Source organism: Lithobates pipiens, unplaced genomic scaffold (genome assembly GCF_037356315.1).
Source record: "Lithobates pipiens isolate NorthernLeopardFrog02 unplaced genomic scaffold, aLitPip1_a1.2 Scaffold_61, whole genome shotgun sequence".
Taxonomy (NCBI): domain Eukaryota; kingdom Metazoa; phylum Chordata; class Amphibia; order Anura; family Ranidae; genus Lithobates; species Lithobates pipiens.
Genome location: NW_027507883.1, coordinates 2,884,805 through 2,891,246, shown reverse-complemented (window position 1 = coordinate 2,891,246; position 6,442 = coordinate 2,884,805). Strand labels below are relative to the sequence as shown.

Below are 6,442 nucleotides of genomic sequence, written 5' to 3'. Positions count from 1 at the left end.
GGACCCACTAGCTCTGTCATGGTTCGGACGCTGTAATGTGTTGAAGATGAACGCGATGCCACGACTTCTGTATCTACTACAAGCCTTACCTATCAAAATACCCCAGACTTTCTTTCATGCGGTTCGCTCAATCTTTATCAAGTTCCTCTGGCGCGGAAAACATATGCGTATTGGTAGGGCAATGCTATTGCGACCGAAATTGCGGGGAGGTATTGGCTTCCCGGACCCTGCTCTATATTACACAGCGACGCACATGAAACAGGTGGTTGACTGGTGCCGGTGTTCTGCCATATACTGTCCGGCCATGATATAGTGTCCGCGCCGTACTGCGCATGAGCAGTACGGAGCAGACGAAGCTTCGGAAAATCTCCGAAGCTGAACGGTGCCTGCGCGGTGAGTGGAGGTGGTAGCCCCACCATCCAAGCGGACATAGGGTTGTGAATATTAGAGGGTCCCTCGCAGGCGAGCTTCGCTCGCCACGCTTCGGACTCGGCCTCGCTGCGCTCGGCTCTTTTATATTCTTACTCTATGTCCACTTGGATAGTGGGGATAGAACCTGGACTCAGTGCGCAGGCGCCGTTCATGCTCGGCAATTTTCGGAATCTGTGTTGCTGTGTACTGCGCATGCGCAGTACACAGCGGACACTATCCGATGGGGGACCATATGTGATAAGACACCGGCATGGGGAACTGAAGATATGGGTCAAGCTAGAGCAGGAGAATGCGCGGGTTCCACTGGCTGGTCTGCCTTGGGCGGGGAGGCCATTGGAGCCCTGTGTGACTACTCACCCGTTAATTGGCCCCTCGCTCGCCGAAAAGGATAGTTTTTTTCATCTTTCCCACCTGACTAACTTCCCTTCTCCTATGACCCCAATTATTGGACATCCTAGATTCCCTCCGGGCCTGTCTGACCAGGCCTTTACCAGGCAAGCCCCGAAAGGGCTTCTTGGACCCACGGGCTTGATTCCCATGGGGACCATACTGCTAGAGCAAGTACCTGTTGCATTGGATAGCTGGAGAGTTATACAGCTAATCCATTTCCTCGGATCACTACCTAACCATTCGTTCTTCTCTAGACAATTCCACCCCTTCGAGGAACTTTGCCTGGATGATGGCCCAATTCGTGGTTCCCTCTCTAGGTCCTACCAAATCCTGACAGACGCACAATCCTCCACGGATCCACCCTTCCTAGCTAAATGGAAAAGGGACTTACAAACTACATTCTCCAAACCACAGAAGGACAGAATACTCTTTTTCGCCCATAAGTCGTCACTCTGCAGTAAATATCAGGAGATCTCATATAAGCTGATCACACGCTGGTATCGTACACCGGTGGTGTTGGCCAAAATATTCCCCGGTCAATCTGACCGCTGCTGTCGCTGTCGGCAACAGACTGGCACCATTCTCCACATTTTCTGGGAATGCCCTAAATTACAAACATTCTGGCAGCCTGTCCTGAGACTCATCCACAAGTTCACAGACATTTCCTTAGCCAATGATCCCGCAGCAGTTCTTCTCAATCTAACTCCTATGTCGAGAAAGCGTTATCATAAGTCCTTACTTAAACATCTCCTCAATGCAGCTAGGGCCTGCATCCCAAGTCAGTGGAAAGAGCAATCTGCTCCAATGGTGACCCAGTGGTTCGCAAGGGTAAATGATATTGAACGAATGGAAGACCTGACTGCCACAATGAGGGATAAAATGGAGGAGCATGGGAACAGATGGTTCTACTGGACCCAGTTTCGCTTTTCGGAAGAATACCTCCGCAAGACATAGTAAGCTCATGGTGATCGTTGGAGATCGCTGTTCCAAACGTTGGACAGCTGATGAGCTGGTGAGCCGAGGGCGTCTCTTGCTCCCTGGGAGGGGACCCCATCCTATCCACTCTACCCACGACACCCCCTTACCCCTTCTTTTCCTTTTCTGCCATTTCCTTCCCCAATCTTCTCTTTCCCCTTCTCCCTCCTTTCAGTTCTACTATTTCCCTTCTTAACTCAAAAAAGGGAAAAGAAAATGGTATGTTCCGACCCCATTTGACTACTACACAATACTCTTTCCCTATCTATGGATATCTAAACTCTTCGAGGGTAGCAGGGCTAGTATCAATAATATTTTAAGTGGTAGAGGATCCCAACGAGATGGAGCTTTAATCTCATCTTAATATGACCGCAAAGCTGTACACGTGCTATTCTAATCAGACTTCTTACCATTGGCTCTGATATCCATGCAATATGATCGTTTGTTTATAACTATTTGTATCACACATTCTGTGAAGTTGCCTTTGCATTGTATGTCGCATACTACTAAATAAAAAAACAAAAAAAAACAGAAGCCTATGGCACCTGGTATTCCCAGGCGGTCTCCCATCCAGGTACTAACCAGGCCCGACACTGTTTAGCATCCGAGATCAGACGAGATTGGGCGCTTTCAGGGTGATGGGGCCATAGGTGATCTATTCGGGCACTCTTAACCCTCTTGACAAATGCCAAGATGGTTACCTTGGGAAACAAGTGAAAAAAAAAACAGGTCAATGTCAACAACATAAAAAGAAGAATACGGCACCTGGTATTCCAACGCCATCTCCCATCCAGGTACTAACTAGGCCCAACCCTTCTTAGCCTCAGAAAAGAGAAGAGATAGGGCTCTTTCAGGGTGATGCTGCTGTAAGCGATCTCTTTGGGCACTCTCAACCCTCTTGACAAATGCCAAGATGGTCACCTTGGGAAACAAGCAAAAAAAAGAAAACGAATCAACGCCAACAACATAAAAAGAAGCCTACAATAACTGGTAATCCCAGGTGGTCTCCCATCGAGGTACTAACCAGGCCCGACTCTTCTTAGCCTCCAAGATCAGATGAGATTGGGTGCTTTCAGAGTGATGTGGCCATAGGCAATCTCTTCAGGCACTCTCAACCCTCTTGACAAACACCAAGATGGTCACTTTGGGAAATAAGCGAAAAAAAAACAGGTCAACGCCAAAAACATAAAAAGAAGTCTACGACACCTGATATTCCCAGGCGGTCTCCCATCCAGGTACTAACAAGGCCCGACTCTATTCGCCTCCAACATCAAACGAGATCGGGTGCTTTCAGGGTGATGTGCCCGTAGGCAATCTCTTCAGGCACTTTCAACCCTCTTGACAAATGCCAAGATGGTCACCTTAGGAAACAAGCAAAAAAATAAAAATAAGTCGGAAGCTAGAGACAATACGGCCCGAGTCCTCAATTTAATCCATGCAGCACATGTACAGGGAAGGCCCTTGCTTATGCTGTCAACGGACGCGGAGGAGGCCTTTGACAGGGTGGCCTGGCACTTTATGCAGGCCACCCTGGAACATATAGGTCTTGGCCCCAACATGATGAGCTGGGTAATGTCGCTTTACTCCACGCCATCGGCAGCGGTACGGGTGACCGAGTGGTGCTCGGACTCTTTCCCCATCACTAATGGGACGAGGCAGGGGTGCCCTCTGTCTCCCCTAATTTTTATTCTGACACTGGAACCACTTATGTGTCACGTTCGGAATGACCCGAATATTACTGGCATATCCAAACCCTCTGCACAGCACAAAATTGCGGCGTACGCTGATGATCTAATTTTTTCATCTCCAATCCACACATTTTGCTTCCCAAAATACTTGCGTCTCTACAGCGACACGGCAGCCTATCAAACTATAAAAACAATTGCGCCAAGTCGGCTGTATTGAATATATCGGTCCCGGATGGTGAGGCCAAGAGGCTCCGCTCCTCTTTTCCATTCTACTGGGCTGAAAAATCTATACGTTAACTGGGCGTTGACATCGCAGCGGATTTAGCGCAATTGTACCTGCTTGATTTTGTCCCTCTCCTGGATAGACTGAAATCTGATTTGGGAAACTGGCATGCTTTAACACTGACCTGGTTCGGGCGCTGTAATGCATTAAAAATGATGGCCCTCCCTCGGATCTTATACATGTTCCAGACATTACCGATCCGGTTACCCCCAATTTTTTTCAGACAACTGCAGGTGCTGCTCCGGGACTTTATTTTAGCGCGCAAACCGCCCAGAGCCCGTTTGCAATTGCTTGCCAGACCAAAGGACAAGGGGGGTCTGGGTCTCCCAGATCTCAGTCAATACTACAGAGTGACTCTGCTAGCGAGAGTCGTTGATTGGCATTGTAATGGCCCACAGAAGCAGTGGGTGGAGATGGAGATTGAGGATGGATCCATTCCCCTATTGACCTCCCCGTGGCTCCTGTCCTCCCTACCAAAAGACCTCAGAGGTCACCCCGTAGTGGGAGCTACGTTGGCTGTTGTGCGGAGGTTGTTCCGCTGCACACACATTGCTCCCCTGCCATCACCAATGACTCCGGTTATAGGTAATCCAGACTTCCCATCGGGATTTACCAACAAGAAACTGCGACAGTTGACAGTGGTGGGGAAACAGCGTCTGGGAGAGGTGTGGCCCACGGGAAGGCTCCCGACCACGCAAACTGTCGCCGAGCTTTCTGACCCTCCGCTTGACTTGTTTAGTGCTTATCAACTTTGTCACTTTCTTCTGGCCATACAAAGGGCCCCCTACACTCCTAGAGACCTGACACCCTATAAATCCATCTGTCACAAAAGGGAACCTGTGCGACACACCCTCTCCCTCCTGTACAACCTATTGAGTAGTCAGGAGGAGGAGTCGACCCCCACCATTTATCCACAAATGGGAGAGGGACTTAGGCATCACATTTACCCCACAACAGATAGGGAAGATCCTGACCTTAGTACATAAAGCTTCCATCGCAAACCAATATCAAGATACAAGATAGTCTCACGCTGGTATAGAGTCCCATACCTTCTGAATAAAATGGATAGATCGATCCCGGATGTTTGTTGGAGGTGAAATTCAGATATGGGGACCATGGGACACCTTTTCTGGGCATGCCCGACCTTGAGGAACTTTTGGGTTCCCAGTAGCGTGCCTTCTACACTTGACCGAACAGCCTGTTCGAAAATACAAAAAAACCCTCACGATGCAACTCCTGAATGCCGCCCGGGCCTGCATTCCCGCACTGTGGAGGCAGCCTCAGCCCCCATCCAAGGTGCTGTGGTATTCCAAAGTCAATCATATTCTCCGGATGGAAGAATTGACCGCCACCCTTCACAACACTGAAGAGGCATTTAGTGTTACATGAAGGCCCTGGAGGTATTTTACTGGTACTCGAGACTACATTCGGGAGGTGAGCAGTGCCTCCGTCCCAGAAAACGACTGAACATCTAACGTTTACCTACGTAGGCCATGTCTGCCCTGGGTGGCATTCCCCCCCTCCTTTTTGTCTTTATTTTTCTTTTTTTCCCCGTCGCCATCCCCCCACCTCCTCTCTCTCCGTCTTTGCACTCTCTTCTTCCCCCGTCCTCCCTTTTGACTATGCCTTGTCTCCTTACTATCCTTCGGGACCCAGAAGAACCCCAGGGTTCTGGACATGACGGCTCATATTTTACTCTGGTTCACGTAGGTCATGATAAGCTGGCTCGCTGTGGTCCCAGTTGTTCTCCATGATTACATTTGTCCGAACGGAGCTGCACTAGTTATACTGTACTACATGTCGGAGGTGGGGTTTCTCTATTTTCTGCATGAAACTGTAGGACTCCCCTCTGAGAACCCAGAGTTATTTGGCTGCCTATTTTTTGTTAGCATGTAATTGTGACCCTGGGTCATGCTGTATGGTTGACTGTTATATTTATGTTTTTCTACTTAATAAAAGAATAATAAAAATAAAGAAAATAAGTCAATGCCAACAACTTAAAACTAAAGCCTATGGCATCGAGAAATCCCAGGCGGTCTCCCATCCAGGTACTAACCATGTCCCAACCCTGCTTAGCCTCTGAGATCAAATGCACGCTCAACCCTCTTGACAAAAGCCAAGATGGTCACCTTGGGAAACAAACAAAAAAAACAAGTCAACGCCAACAACATAAAAAGAAGCCTGCGGCATCTGGAAAACCCAGGCGGTCTCCCATCCAGGTACAAACCAGGCCCAACCCTGCTTAGCCTCTGAGACCAAACGAGATTGGGCGCTTTCAGGGTGTTGTGCCCGTAGGCAATTTCTTTGTGCACTCTCAACCCTCTTGACAAATGCCAAGATGGTCACCTTGGGAAACAAGGGAAAAAAAACAGGTCAAAGCCAACAACATAAAAAGAATCCTACGGCATCCGGTATTCCCAGGCGTTCTCCAATCAAGACACTAACCAGACCAGATCCTTCTATGTCACCTGGTCTTTCCAGGCAGTCTCCCACCCAGGTACTAACCAGTCCTGATGCTCCTAAGCCTCTGAAATCAGACGAGATTGGGTGCTTTCAGTGTGATGTGGCCGTAAGCGTTCTCTTCAAGACACGCCCAACCCTCTTGACAAACGCCAAGATGGTCGCCTTGAGAAACAAGCGAAAAAAACAGTTCAAAGCCAACAACAAAAAAAGA

General features: G+C 48.8%; 2 pseudogenes; both read right to left on the bottom strand.

Annotated features, from left to right (window-relative positions):
• Window positions 1–2,330: 2,330 nt before the first annotated feature.
• LOC143958789 (5S ribosomal RNA) lies at window positions 2,331–2,449 on the bottom strand (annotated as a pseudogene).
• Window positions 2,450–2,772: 323 nt separating this feature from the next.
• Window positions 2,773–2,891, bottom strand: LOC143958391 (5S ribosomal RNA; annotated as a pseudogene).
• Window positions 2,892–6,442: the final 3,551 nt, after the last annotated feature.